Consider the following 16,394-nt stretch of genomic DNA (forward strand, 5'->3'; position numbering starts at 1 on the left):
AAAAATCATATTCCAATGACTAATCTCATTTGATAAATTTTAATATGATTATTCTACCATGAATAGCACAAACTACATCGAATGCGCATTTTCGCCGGCTGTTGCATCGCGTCATCCCATGTAGGGTCACGTTACCGGAGCTTGTCGCATTGCACGGTAGGTCCCACATAGTCATCCACTCAAAGGCATGTATTTCCATCCAGCAGCGTCCGAATGCTTGTTCAAAGATCGGAAAGCGACATTGTCTTCGCCATTGTTTGTCACTGCATCGTTCGCATATACACGGTTCCACGGCTTGTTGCAACCAAAGAGTTACTAGGTAGGTATACCTACAAGTCTTTTAACTCGATCGACGAAAGTGCACCAACCAACCAACAGCCCAAGAGCCGAACCAAGTCGGTCGCCGCAGCAACACCGTCGCCACCGCCGCAGAACTCCACAGCAGGAGGCTCCTAGCTAGCGTGTAGCGCTTTGGGCCGCACAGGTTAGTCGAATTTTACGCGCACTACCGATAGGACGTCTTTGGTCGTCTTTGGGGCGGCTAACTATAAGCAAGAGCATCGGAGTTTGGCGCGCACCAGAAATTCCCCACTAAAGCAGCGTGTCGAAAAGGGGATCGATTACAAGCGGCGGTTGTTGGTCGCAAATTGGTTTCGGTGAGGTGCAACAGTGTTGTGTCGGTCGGTACATACACGTCCGCATTGAAGAGCCCGCGTGGTGCGCGGACATCTCCAATGATCGTTGATTGGAAAATTGAAATATTAAGCCGAGTGTGATCTTGTGACGTGAGTGTATTCAAACAAGTGGAGAGAAACCATTTGGGCCGATTTCCCAGTGAGCAAAAGTGGCGATTGTCACTCGTTGTTCGGTGATCTTGACGATTCTCGAGGGTTACGATTTCCCAAATTTTACCCCACCGGAACAAAGCGGTTGTGCTTGATTGGTTTTTCGATTTCGTTAGATCGAGTCTTATGTGTGGAGTGTGCTTTGGGGTGTGAATTGATTTTTAGGTCCACTCGGTGGAGAAAATCGAACCCAGCTAATCGAACGAGAAGAGCTATCGAGTTGAAGAGGGGAAAGAGAGTGAACCGTGAAGAAGTGTGAAAGATTGCAATTGCGCCCGGTGACCCTGAGGAAAGCGAAAGGAAAGAAGTTTGCGCGCTCGAGTGAGAAATTCAAGAGATTGGAAATAATACAATAAAACAGGCGACGAGTGTGGGTTATATAGCGGCGCGAGATACGTGCGATTGTGCATCCGGTTGCATTCAGGACTGATATTCGATAGAGAGAGAGGGGCAAAGTTTACGGTCGCTGTTTTTTGGCAAGTGAGTATTATTTATGAGTTTAGTTGTATGGTGTTTTGAAAGATAAATAATGATGTAATGCACATGTTTCGAACATTTTGCGATAGTTATTTGTCGAGAGCTTTCAACACATTAGCAGATTCCCGACGCGTTTGTCTAGCACTACCAATTTTTTTTTATATTTGAATGAGTTAAAGTTGATCAAAAGCTTTCTTGAACAAAACACAAAAGCACAACGTTGCAAGTGAAATTGTATTCCGTCAAGGAAACTATTGTTCAAAACATGTAATATGAACAATAACGTGGATAACATAGCATAGAATTACGTGAACTGTGTTTCTTTCGCGCTCCCTCTGCAGAAGACTTCAACGACGAGGCTGAATTCAAACGACGAACCCAAACGTTCGGATGATAAAATGTAGTAACCCTAAATTGGGTTATCTCAAAGCTTTGTTAATAGCAAACATGATGTGTTTCGTAAAACCATTTTATGAAAATAAAGTAAATCTAAAATTATTCCACAGAAAACTATAGATCACTCCGTTAATTCTTGTGAGTTGGTGAAAATAATCCATCAACAGTTTTTTGTAGAAGTTTCTGTGAAAATTCTATTTCAGGCAAAGATAATTAAAGTCTTCCAAATTCTACAAAATGGTATCTTAAGTACCCAAACACTATTGATCTATCTTTTGAAATAAGCGAAATTATAATTTAATTCTAACACCTATGTATGTATTAGAGCCTCATTTTGCTCGCATTTTCAAAACTTTATGTGATTCTTACCCATTTCTCAACAAAAATTTTTGAAATCTTAATAATTGATCACAAAATCTTTCTAGTTTATGGAACTGAGACCATGGTTTCGGAATATTCCATTATTCCGGATTTATGGTCGGGGGTACTGGAGTAACCCTTTTAACAGATAAAATAGATGCGACATATCTATCTTCATGATTTTACAAAGCAAGACTATTGGATTGGATGCATATTTCAAGACATTTCGGATACACTGGTCACTTCTCCGTATGTACCAGAAACGTGGTAGGTATGTATGCGAAAGGGATGTTATCACTTATTGAGTTCTGAAACATAGCATGCGGCATACCAAAATTCTTTAATTTGAAAAATAAACCTTTTGGCATATGATTCAATAGAACAAATATTGGTCGCAGTGCACAATGGTCCGAATTCACGTTTTAGCAGGAAAAAATCCCTATTTTTGTTATCGATAATTTAAGGCGTTTGGTGTCTTCAGAGAAGTTGTTTGCAATTGTTTACTGCATCTTTTCCAGAAAATTTTGATGAGGGTGGTCCTCGTCTTAACTCAAATATAGAATATAATTTTTAAATTTCAAGTCATATGCGATCAAGTTCTTCAGCAAAGTTGTAGGCAATGCTATTTAACTAACTTTGCCGAAGATACCTTTTATCTAGCTCTTAATTTGAACAAAATAGGTCAATTTTAAGTTTTGGCTTAAGGTGATCCCTCAAAAAACGTTTTTTTACAATAACTTTTTTATTTGTTTTTTTTCGTAGATGTAAGCTTTGGAGCATTTGAAGAGCAAGTAATGACGCATATTTGTTCTGAACATTACACGCTGCTAGGTCTTGTCATTCAAAAGTTATAGGCAATTGTGGCTTCAAAACAACTATGTCTTGAAAAACTTATATCTCATGGAGCTGGTAAGATAAAAAAGTTTTTTGTGTTGCATTTGAAGAGTTGCATATAAACCCAAATTTGGAGCAAACATTACGAGAACTTTTGTTTTTGTTTTAACTCATACAATTTAAAATATAGAGTCAAACTGTCTTTGGAAAAATTGTAGGTTTTTACCATACCTACAAGTTTTCCATACACGTTTTTTTACAGAACGTGAAACAAAAGCTTGAAATTTATAATTCTAAAGAATATAATCGTTCTGATTTCCTAGAAAAACATAGCATCCCAAGCAACCAAAAGTTCGGATTCTACTTGAAGAACGAACTCAGAAGTTCAAGTTCGGTTCAATTCTGGTTTCGTTGAACTTAATTCTCCAAAAAGTTACTCTTGTATTGTTTATGAACTTGGAAGTACATGTACAAGCTTTTGACTTCTCTTCAAAACGACATTAAAGTCGAAAAAAGGTTAAAAAAGAACTTATGTTGAACTTTAAAACAGAGTTCAATCAAATATTAACCGAACTTATGTTGAACTTTTGCGTGCCTTTAAAATTCAAATATAGTTCATTTGAACATATTCCAACAACTTGAAATCATCCGTTCCGAACTTGTTTCGAACTTGTTTTGAACTTACTACTGAAAGTTCGGATAAATATTAACCGTACCAAAAGTGAACTTCACTTGAACTTCGGCGACAGCGGGGCCGGGGAGAAGTTCTCATTCAATTAAATCACTCGGAAATCGAGCCCAGCAGCCACAGCTTGTGTTAATTTCACAAGTACACTTTGTTCCACTATAATATTTGATCGTACTTACAGGGGATGGCCAAAATGTTTGGGATAGGCAACTTTTTTTTCTCTCACAAAAAAGTTCAACAAGCTATAACTTTGCATAGAGCGCATCAAAAAATCTCAAATTTTGACTGTTTGTTAACCTATTATGTGTGCATCATTGGTACAAATTTGGGCTCGATTGATTAATATTTCGCAAAGTTAGAACCGTTCAGGTAAAACACTATTTTTCAGACAACTCATTTTTGAGGTGTCATATCTCGGAAACCAGTGAACCGAATTGAATGAAATTTTGAACGTACACTAACAATATGTAAATGCTTCACAAACTATTAAAACATAGATATTTTTTAAACGTTGAAAAAAGTTATCATGGATTGACACTTTTTGGATTTTTCTTGAAAAAAAATGTAATTTTTTTACATCAATGTCAATAAATTTTAGTGTTGATATCCAAAGACTTTCCACTTCTGTTCTCAAGTTATCTCCAATCAGATATATTAGAGCCTATTTAGATTGAAGGAAGAACATATTTAGTAATTTTTGTTTGGTATTGTAAATTTGACTTATTTTCCTCTATATGGGTAAAAAATTCAATCCGGTATAACTTAATTCGCCGTGAGAAAATATTTCATTTTATAACGTCGTATTAGGTATCAATATATTGTTGATAAACGTTAAAAAATTCATTCAATTCACTGGTTTCCGAGATATGACAGTTCAAAAATGAGTTGTCTAAATAATAGTGTTTCACCCGAACGGTTCTAACTTCGCGAAAAATTAACCAATCGAGCCCAAATTTGTACCAATGATGCACATATAATAGGTTGACAAACAGTCAAAATTTGAGATTTTTCGAAGCACTCTATGAAAAGTTACAGCATGTTGAATTTTTTTGTGGGAGAAAAAAAGTTGCCTATCCCAAACATTTTGGCCATCCCCTGTACTTGTAATCAACGCAAAGGATCCGTATTGTGTGGCTCAAAGGCTGCCCCCGCAACGGAAAACTGTTCCCCCCAGGATGCCGCCGGGGGTTTTTCGGCTGCGCAAAAATTTTCCAGCTTTGCTGGATGTTTTCACACCCGTCTCACTTGTCGCTGCAGCGCACCGGTAATCGGAACCGACTTTCAACGAGGAGATCCCGAGTTCAAATCTCAGTAAGTAAAAAACATCAAAAATTATTTCAAGGTATCAGTCAATTTGGATTCCACATGAACTAATGGTTCTTAATAATAAATTACTTTTGAGGACTAAACAATTTTTTTTTCATTTTTTCGAAGTTTATTTTTAAGCTGAATAGCGTTCCTTTCAGCGACACAAGTGTACTTTTTGTGAACTCAAGTTCGGTTAATTACTGTAAAAGTGAGCTGAATAGAATGCTATTCATCTACCTTCGAATAGCTGATTAAGCCCAAACATGCTATTTTATCCGAACTTTTGGTTGCTTGGGATGTACCCCTAAGAATCAAATTATATATTTCATGCTTTTGTTTCACGTTTTGCTTAAAAAAGTTGAGCATTCGCGGTGGAATTCCTCCAAATATTCTTGCTGCGATTCTTCCTATAGTTTTTGCTGGTGTACTTCCAAGAATTTTTTCGGATGCTCCTCTTGTGATACCTCCCGAAGTTTTTCATGGGATTCCTTCAAGAACTACTGCTGGAATTTCTCCAGAAATTGGTCCTACAAGATTTTATTCAGGAATTTCTGTAGAAGCTCCTGTTAGGATGCATCCAGAGATTTTTGTAAGAGTTTCTCCAATAGCTCCTCCCAGAATTACTCCGTGGATTTATCCATGAATTTATGGATGAATTTATCTAGAAGATTTTATGGTCTCCAGGATTTTTTAAGTATCCCTCTTTTAGAGATTTCTTAAAATATTTCTCTATGAATGTCTTTAGTTGGTTTTCCAGGAATCACTCATAGAGAAATTCTATTTCTCCAAAACCCCTAGGTATTGTTACAAGAACAACTCTTGGTAGTGCTTCCGGAACTGCTCTAGAAATTCTTGCTAAGAATTTTCCTAATATTCATGCTAGAATTTTTCAAGCCATTTGTGTTGGGATTCGTCTAGGTATCGCTCCAGTTATTTCCCCAGAACATTTTTCTCAGCAATCCTCCAAATTTCATCTGTAAATCCTAACAGCAATTTCTTCTATTTTTTTTCTAGCAATTACTACAGGTATCCAGGAATTCCTTTAGGGATGCCTCTAGCAGTATATTCGGAAATTAAGATAGGGATTCTTTCAGAAATTACTTAAATGGCACGGAAACGTTTGACGCTCTTCGAAAGAAGCGTGACACTAGACAACGGACTATAGCTATAGCATGCAACACCCAGTTGCACAGCTGAAAACTTTTTTTGATAGCTGCGGCGGGAATCGAACTTGCGCTCCACAGCACGATGCGGCTAAATGTTTGGAGACATTAGCCACACTATTTACCATGAAGCCAGAGGTTTCTACAGAAACCACTTTTACGTGATAGCTTTAGGAATTTCTGTATGGTTTCGTCCCGTAATTCCTCGGATAATTTTCAACAGATTTCTCTTGAAATTTCACCGAAGATTACTACACAGATTCATCTAGGGAGTTCCATTTGTTATAGGTGATAGACGACGGAAGATGATCTGGAATAGAACCTTGTCAGCGACATTCAAAATAACGATTGCTCCGACCTTTATTGTGAATGGGGCATCCTCCTGTAGCTGTTCAGTTTCTCAGATCCTGATTATCAACCGATGCTGGCAGGTGGTCAACTTCTCTGGGCCCTTCATGATTAGTTTAGCTGCAATTTATCTTTTTTTTTTTAAATTTTCGTGTCGGGTATTTCCACCACTGCGACCAATTTTTTGTTCTATTGTGATATATGCCCCTGATAAGTTTCATTATAGTTATGTATATCAAGATGACGTATCACTATTGTGAGTGATCAGCATCGTTTGATTAAAGCAGTTCTTTCGAAATGTCAAACCGTGCTGGGTTAATGCTATTAATATATTCTTACAAGCTGCTTTGTTGGATTTGAGCTGGTGAATGGCACCCTTAAAATCCCGCAGCGTAGGAGTCGGATAATTTCCATCCTGTGCTGATTTGTAAATTTATTTTATGGCGTAGTAATTACAGTTATTTACAATTTGTTTATTAACTCATCAATCTGCTGTAGGGGTCATGATGCCACAAAAGTTCAGCTTATTGGACGCAGTGGCTTAAATTTCCCAACCGCGGGAAGGAAAAAAAGCAGAAAGGGACAGGAGCTAGTTTTTGGTCAAAGCTTGTCAACAAAACTCTGGGGAAAGGAAAGTGGGGTATTTCGGGGCTTGTGCTATAGACTAGTATTTTCTCCTATGTTATTCGCAATGGGGATTTTTACGGGTGGCTTATTGGGCCTACGCCAACACTTCTGTCTCGCCGGAGGGCCAACGTGCCAGTTCTGTTTAACGTCCGAACCAACACTAGGACGGCCACACTGATGGGGCTACCACCTTGGATCTAGCTGGGCGTGGTGCAGCATTTTTTACTCAGCCGCTGGATGCCAGAACAGACGCTGTTTAAGCCGCACCTCCTTGGTGAACAGACGCTCGGATCGTACCTCCTCAATCTAGCTGAAGTCAGAAGGACAACAGTGCCCAGGCTGCACTACCAGCTAAGCACACAACTCTTAGCTGGCGGTCTTTGTCATCGCTTGACCCGTGGAAGCATGAGGTAGGAACTTGTGAGGATCAGTGATATATTGGACGCTCTCATTATCGACTCATCGTTTTGCAGCCCATATAGACTAGTCCGGTTGAAAAACAACAAAGCCGCTGGATCAGATCAACTACCAAGCGAGCTTCTAAAATACGGTGGAGAAACACTGGTGAGAGCACTACACTGGGTCATTACCAAGATTTGCGAGGAGGAAGTATTACCGGAGAAATGGATGGAAGGTATCGTGTGTCCCATCTACAAAAAGGGCGACAAGTTGGATTGCGGGAACTACCGCGCGATCACACTACTGAGCGCTGCCTACAAGATACTCTCTCAAATTTTATGCCGCCGTCTATCACCGATTGCAAGAGAGTTCGTGGGGCAATATCAGGCTGGGTTTATGGGTGAACGCGCTACAACGGACCAGATGTTCGCCATCCGCCAGGTGTTGCAGAAATGCCGCGAATACAACGTGCCCACACATCACTTGTTCATCGATTTCAAATCGGCGTATGATACAATCGATCGAGAACAGCTATAGCAGATTATGCACGAATACGGATTCCCGGATAAACTGATACAATTGATCAAGGCGACGATGGATCGAGTGATGTGCGTAGTTCGAGTATCAGGGACACTCTCGAGTCCCTTCGAATCTCGCAGAGGGTTACGGCAAGGTCGAAGGTCTTTCGTGCTTGTTGTTCAACATTGCTTTAGAGGATGTAATAAGGAGAGCGGGGATAAACACGAGTGGGACGATTTTCACGAAGTCCGTTCAGCTGCTTGGTTTCGCTGATGATATTGATATTATTGCTCGAAAATTTGAAACGATGGCGGAAACGTACATCCAACTAAAGAGTGAAGCCAGGCGAATCGGATTAGTCATTAATGTGTCGAAGACAAAGTACATGATGGCAAAGGGCTCCAGGGAGGAAACTTCGCGCTCGCCACCCCGAATTTCTATCGGCGGTGATGACATCGCGGCGGTTGAAGAATTCGTGTACTTGGGATCACTGGTGACCGCTGACAACGACACCAGCAGAGAAATTCAGAGGCGCATTGTGGCAGGAAATCGTTCTTACTTTGGACTCCGCAGAACTCTACGATCGAATAAAGTTCGCCGTAACACGAAGTTAACCATCTACAAAACGCTGATTAGACCGGTCATCCTCTATGGGCATGAAACATGGACCCTACGTACAGAGGACCAACGCGCCCTTGGAGTTTTCGAACGGAAGGTGTTGCGTACCATCTACGGCGGAGTGCAGATGGAAGACGGGACTTGGAGAAGGTGAATGAACCACGAGCTGCATCAGCTGCTGAGAGAACCAACCATCGTCCATACCGCGAAAATCGGGAGGCTACGGTGGGTGGGTCACGTCATCAGGATGTCGGATAGCAACCCGACTAAAATGGTTCTCGAGAGTCATCCGACCGGTACAAGAAGACATGGAACGCAGCGAGCTACAGGGGATAGACAAAATGATCGGGACAGGCAAAATTTTCACTTTTCAAAAAATGTTCAATTAGCTGTAACTTTTCGAAAAGTGCATCAGATATTCTCAAATTTTTACTGTAAGTTCTTCAACTAGTTGTGTATCAGTGGATAAAATTTGAAAAAGATCGGACAATTCTTCACGAAGTAATAAAGATTTTTTAAAAAGGTAAAATTATCCGATAGCCAACTTTGAGCTGTTATATCTCCGGATTCAATGAACCGAATGCAATGAAATTTTGACCATTTAAGACTTATATAATGAGCTATGAAAAACCATTGACTTAACTTAATATTCTTAACACGGAAGAAAATTATAACGATTACATTATTTTTCTAATAAAACATCAAATTATCCAAAACATCAACATCGTTACAAAATTCAAGATGCAAATTATAGTTCATTTAGTTTCCCTCTAATTGACTTATATATAAAGCGTTTTGAAGGAAAGTAACAACATAGCCGCCAATAAATTGAAAAAGTAATAGGATGCATATTAAAAATAGACCAATTTACTTAAAAATCGTGAAAAAAATAAAATCGCTCTAATTTTTTCGCTTGTTAAAAATTTCAAGTTAAGTCAAATGTTTTCCACAGTTCATTATATAAGTCATGAATGGTCTCTCAGTTAATAACTGTGGAAGTGCTCATAGAACACTAAGCTGAGAAGCAGGCTTTGTCCCAGTGAGGACGTTACGCCAAGAAGAGGAGGAGGTTTGGCACTGCTTAGGCTAATATACTCCATTAAAACCTATTCACTGTACTTCTAAATTTGTTATTGTTATTGATCGCATAGTTAAGCTTATACTACCACTTGGACGTTGATCAGCAATCCTTAACATGGGAAACAAATGCTTAGACTTGCAGAAGTAAGTCCCCCCTTCGTTGTCAGTCTAAAACAAAAATGGCTGAAGAGTTTTAAAATTTTCCAATTCTAGACATGTACATTGTACAGGGCGATTAGGTGGATTAGGAAACTTTTTCTCACAAAGTAAACGTATATAAAAAATTTCAAATTAGGATAGGAGTTGCCGGGGGAGAGGCTAATGAACTTCTGTCTGCAGACATACATGTATTACGCATAACCCAGCTTTTACCGTGGCGTCTTTGTGCTTGATAAGAATTTTATTTAACCCTCTAATACCCAACCCCGCCGTTAGACGGGGTATAGTTTAAGCATATTTGTATTTTTTTCTTGCCTGGGCAATCAAAACTTTTATATTTTTAGCTGATATTGAGGACTATTCTACATTTCTCAAAATAATTTTTGACGTATTTTAAAGCACATTAATATTTTTTTAAATCATTGAAAAATTGATGTTTTGGTAACCTTTCAGAAGTTATTTTTTTTGTATTCCATCGCAACAATTAACAAAAATTACAAAAAAAAATGAAATGTCCATTGAAAAAAAAATATCAATAATCATAAAATCTCAAAATGTTTTCGTTTCAAAAAATCGGTATGCCAAATAGGCTTCCAGGAAAAATATAAAAGTGTAAAGATGTTCAACAATAAAAATTACGAAAATCAAAAATCAAAATCAAGGTTGCAACCATTCATTTGCAAAGATTTACATTCATTTGCTATTATCTCGATTCAGAAGCATGCTATCGAAAAACAATGTATGGATGAATTGAACCTTGTAGTTTTGGGGTCGCAAACGTACACCAAAGTCGTGAGCGAGCTGTGAAGGCAACTTTCCACAGCGTGAATGAAATTTACATTCACCGCGTGGAGAATTTAAAAGAATCATCTTCCAAAACATATTTTAATCGATTTCAGATGACAAAAATGATATTAAGATGAAAATTAAAAATTTGGTTATTAGAGGGTTAAATTCAATACAAAATTTTCCATCCATAATTATGGATTATTATGCTGGATATCCAACAATTATAATTGTCTGGACATCCAACGATCAATTTCGGTGCGTTTGAATTTTCAAAGATGACTTTGTACAATTCATGAACCACTTCGAGTAGATTGACCTATATACAGTATGCGGCAGGAAAAAATGCGAAAGTGTTTTTCAACTTCAAACCTCATTTTCGTCCATTTGACATTAACCAATCTATGTTTCAAGGTTCCATGATCTATAATAGGCTAGTTTTCTGAAAAGTTAATTCAAAAATTTCCCATTTTGGTCACTAACCTTTACATGGCGGCGCCTGAAGATGAAGACAACCAGAATTTTCAAACCGCAGAAAATCACACAGGTCGCTAAATTTCGTATCTGATAAAACAAAATTTTTAATTTTTTCTACAATATCATCAAATATATGTACTTATTTCATCTGGTTTGTGAAACTACATGGCTCTGGATCAGTGTGGTCTGGTTGTTCATCGAATTTAAGCTAATTTTGTTACTGTTATAGTCATTTTGTTTAATGACCATTGGGCGCGCAGTTTATTGATATCCGCTTATTAGGCCTACATTATCACATGTTAAACATCAAATATGTTCATTTTTATTTTTCATTGCTAGAATATAGACATTGACTGATACACTGTCATGAAAAAATAGTCATATATATCCCATATTTAGCGTGTAATAGTGCCTTGAACTTTTCGCATTTTTTCCTGCCGCACCCTGTACTTCCACCACGTTTTATACATTTCCGTCTTAAAAACAAATTGGCTAGTCAACTCTTCCAATTTTTTTTACTATTTCCCCCAGTAGTCGTCTCATCCAGGCCAACGAACTCCAAATGCCACGACTCGATAATAATTCGAAATAATTTATTGCACCCAATTCCTACTTTTGCACCCCTTGCAGTGGCAAAACATATGAATGTCATCGTCATCTTCACTATAACATGCAAATTAGTTGCACCGAACAAACAAGCCAATAATGTTAACGGTTCTCCTGGTCCTGTGTTGATGTTGCCTGGTTGCTGATCGGTCAGCCGATGCGATGGAATAAAATGCCAATCGGTGATTAATAAAGCTTGGCATAGTGCGGTTTGTGTATCCTCGCTACGTATGGTCCATTGGGTGCCAACCAGGGTATGACAGTACCATTAGATCGGGTAATATTGATCACTTTGGGATTTTTTTTTACCGAAATGGTGATTAAATTCCGTAAAAAAGTTTAAAAGAAATGAACGCACTTATCGATCTAGTGTAAAATGTTGCTGAAATATAAGTCTAGTTTTCATTGTGGCATAATGTTAAGTGATGTAAAATTTCCACGTTCTTACATTTATGAAAGGTGTAATGCCTTGTGTAACGTACATAAATCGGTGAGTTCTTTTCATGCTATTGTTTTACTTATACAATGTAAATTCCAGGATTTTTTTTATGTAAGGTTATTTCCAAAAGGATCACCTTCCGCACTTCATGGATCTTATCTGCATCAAGTGTAGATTTTTATATAAGTAAGTGTATGTAGGTGGTAACATTTTTTTAAATATATAACTTTTGCAATTTCATAAGTAGGGTATGTGTGCCATCGGTATTCTCACGCTCCCATATTCATCCTATTTGAAAACAAGCGATTACTGCACCGATTGATTTCGTTCTTTTTGTTTTCATGGGTGCTCACTTCCAACAAAAAATACAAAAATAAGAAACAAACCAAAAAGCGCTTCAATCCTTTGTTTTTTGTAGGATGAAAATGGGAGTTACATGCTTAAGAAGGGAACCGATACCCTGTTAGTTGAATAATTTGAGGCTTTTGATTCTTTTACACCATTTTACGGTACCATTCGATACCACAGGATATTACGCTTAAAATAATCGTAATCATAACACTCACACACGGGAATGATTAAATTGTAACGACTTTACGTAGGCAGCAGCAAGTCTGCGCTGCGGTCCATAAGTAGGTAACAGGTTCGATTTGCACGCGAATGTGTGTGCGCTGCGCGCGGGTGCTCGAATCTACTTTTACTTTCATATCAGCTGGCTGTTGTTCGCCGGCTTGTTTTTCTTTCAGTCCAGGCCATCAGACGACTGACTGGTAAAACAGAACTTGGGCCAGCAGCAGGGAGTGATGCAATACTGGGTCCTAGCGGTACCTCTAGTTACTACATATATTGGAGCGCTACTAAGCGACGACGCGACGCTAGGTTGTTTTGGTGGTCTGGTTTGGTCACTATACTGGTCTACTTCAGGTCTACAAGCGGGAGATATATGGCTCGATTGTGTGTATACCGGTGATCGCATTGAAATGATAAGGAAGGGTGTTGGCGGGTGAGTTGCGGCGCGCATAAATGCTTATGGTCTACCATGACAAAATTCGAAAAGTTTGTGCCCATAATGTTGTAAGTTCTAAAGTAGCTTCAATTACCAATGCCGTATGTAAAGTTGGGATTTGTTTTAATTGAAATTTCATGTAACCGAATTATAGGCATTGAAAAATGAAGGGTTTATCGGAAAAATAATGAAACGGCTGAAACGGCTTTGTTTCAAGGTGCTATTCAATAGTTTAATGTCCAACCAAGGCAATGATGAGCAAGGCAAGAAAATGTTGGGCACCCTTGCCATTACATCACCGAGTATCTAACATTGCAGCTCCCTGTCAATCACGACGCTCTGGCTATAGCCTCTGGCTATAGCCTAATCCAGCTGAGTATCCAGAGACTCTCTGGTATATGTGACTTGAAGATCGTCAAATCTTCAAGGGTCTAGGGTTCTTCAAGAAACTATCTTGTGGAGCGGTCCTGGTGTAATGGTTAGAGCACTTGACTATCACGCCGAGGACCTGGGATCGAATCCTACTCCCGACAAACTCACAAAAATGTGAGTTCTTCCTTCGGAAGGGAAGTAAAGCGTGGGTCCTGAGATGAACTAGCCTAGGGCTAAACATCTCGTTAATACAGATAACAAAATAAACTATCATTACTCCGCATTGCTCAGCATGAGCATGAGTAGTGGTGACAGTTCACTTTGTAGCTGCTGCTCTGTTAAAGCTAATGGAATTGCACACCATACTCATTGTACACGTTCCGATAGCCCAAACTTGATTGAATAAATAATCGCGCAGTTTACGTCCTTACGGTGAATCGGAGAAGAGAAGGAATGCTAGTTAGATGACCGTTGCTACTAGAGTCTATACTACTGGATCTTGCACAGTGGTCTCTGGAAGGAGTTTTTGTTAGTATGGAGGGATTGTTGATCAGTATTTACTACTAGTTTATTTGTGGACGCAGTAGCGCCCGTGTCAAGCGTTTCATGTGTTATTCACGTTTGTAGATTTTAAATAAGAAAAGAATTACATTTTTCTACGTTTTGAATAGAGTTTTTATTCGGCGAGTTCAATGCAGCATTTTTATATCTGAAAAACTTCGCTGCATTCGATTATCTAAGAGTGACTGATTCTTTTCTGCATTCTGCTGCGTCTGGTTGTCTATGGTTGTCACTGGATTTGTTTTCTGCATTTGATAGTAAAAAAGAATTGAATTGTCGAATATTTAAAAAAAAAAGAAAAATCGACGTCTTTTGTCTATGGTCATCACAGGATTTGTTTTCTTCATCTGATAGTAAAAAAGAATTGAAGTGTCAAATATTTAAAAAGAAATAAAAAATTCCAAGTCTGTTGTCTGTGATTTTGTCCATCAAATGCTGTGTCTGGTTGTCTAAGGTTGTTACTGGATTTGTTTTCTGCACCTGATAGTAAAAAAGAATTGAAGTGTCAAATATTGAAAAAAAAAATCAAAAATTTCAACGTCTGTTGTCTGTGATTTTTTTCCATCAAATACTGTGTCTGGTTGTCTAAGGTTGTCACTGGTTTTTTTTCTGCATCTGATAGTAAAAAAGAGTTAAAGTGTCAAATACAGGTCGGACTCGATTATCCGGAGTATTGATTTTTATTTCACTCCGGATAATCGAATTCTCCGGATAATCGAATCACGAAAAAAAATCAAATCGGAATTTAAAAATGTATGAAAATGGTATTTTTTTCGTTATGCTATGTGTATGAAGTTTGAAATTTCAATTAGGAACCGTCCATAAATTACGTAACGCAAAAAAAAATTCCCTTCCCCCATAGTCATACTTTTCGTATGACTCCTGAAGTTTTTGTATTGGTCATCTATGTTGAATTTCCCCTCTCCTCTCAAAACGTAACGTAATTTATGGACGTTCCCTCAGAATATTGTATACAGTTGGCCCCTGATAGTATCTTGGACTGACAAAATCGACACTTTTTTCGTGAATTTTGAGCTAAATAAAAAAGATTCTATAAAAAGAACAAAACATACAGTTGATGAGGGATGGTGAAGGGAAAGGAGTGTGGTTTATGTAAATTTGAATCAGTGTTGATGGACGAAAAAAAGAATGTAATGAATAGGGCTGTAGTAAAAAATGTACTTTTGCTGTTTCTACCTTTTGTTGGCAATGTTGGCAAGATATCTCTACTACAACACAGCCTTCTCTTATCATTTTTGCGTCCCGACAAACAGACAGTAGGTAGGTGAATTGTAACCGGTTTATACAACTTGAACCATAAAAATAAGCGAATGAAAATAACCATTAATCAACAAGTTAGACTCATACAACCTGAACAGGATCCGTTTCCGTTTCCTTTCCCCATTATTTTGAAAAGACACTACGACTAAACCGTCTTCAACCAGAGGTTGCACAGACTGAACGTTTTCTAATCCAGAAACAGCCTCAGCCTACACACGTGGTACTGGGAGTGGTAATTTCGTAAAAACACGCTTTATACAAAAATCCTCAAAATCTCGCTAGAGGGGTCCTTGTAGAAATCTCTTAAAGAATTCCTAGATTTACCACTACAGAAATTATTGAAGGAATCACTGAAAGAATTTTGAAAAATGTTACTGAATCACTACAGAAATCACTATAATTAATAAAAAAATTTCTTTAAAAATCGGGCCAGAAAGCCTACAAAATCGGGTCAGCATAGTAGGGTCTGGGACCATTTGGGCAGGGGACCTATTTTGGGCAGTTGCTGCTATAACTCAGTTAATTTTGAACCGATTGACTTCATTTTTGGAACACGAGTATCGAGTCATATTCAAAAATTTAAGTCAATCGGTTCAAAATTAACTGAGTTACAGCGACAAGTGACCAAAATAGATCCCTCTGCCGAAATAGTTCCATACCCTATTATAATAGAAATACTAAAAAAATTCAAATTTATGCATTACAATATAAAAATAAATCTTTATAAAAATTCTCCGGATAATCGAGTCTAAAATTCCGGATAATCGAACCCCGGATAATCGAGTCTCCGGATAATCGAGTCTCCGGATAATCGAGTCCGACCTGTATTGGAAACGAAATTCAAATTTTTCAAGTCTGTTGTCTATGATTTTTTTCATTAAATGCTGAGTCTGGATGTCTATGGTTATCACTGGATTTGTTTTCTGTATCTCATAGTAAAAAAGGATTGAAGTGTCAAATATAAAAAAAAATTTAAAAAATCAACGTCTGTTGTCTGTGATTTTTTCATCAAATGCTGTGTCTGGTTGTCTAAGGTTGTCACTGG

General features: G+C 38.1%; 1 protein-coding gene across 3 annotated transcripts in view; it reads left to right on the top strand.

The window, feature by feature from the left end:
• The first annotated feature begins 333 nt into the window (after positions 1-333).
• The window catches only part of LOC109400789 (mucin-5AC), a 232,592-nt gene continuing 216,531 nt past the window's right edge, over positions 334-16,394 (top strand). Inside the window, exons 1-2 of one of the 3 annotated variants that reach the window (XM_029875322.2) lie at positions 334-656; positions 1,011-1,325. The gene's annotated coding sequence lies outside the window, so the exon portion shown is untranslated. Of the gene's footprint in view, positions 1,326-16,394 lie in introns of all 3 variants that reach the window. The other 2 variants (XM_029875323.2, XM_029875324.2) reach the window with 2 other exon arrangements.

This window comes from Aedes albopictus, chromosome 3 (genome assembly GCF_035046485.1).
Source record: "Aedes albopictus strain Foshan chromosome 3, AalbF5, whole genome shotgun sequence".
In the NCBI taxonomy this organism is placed as follows: domain Eukaryota; kingdom Metazoa; phylum Arthropoda; class Insecta; order Diptera; family Culicidae; genus Aedes; species Aedes albopictus.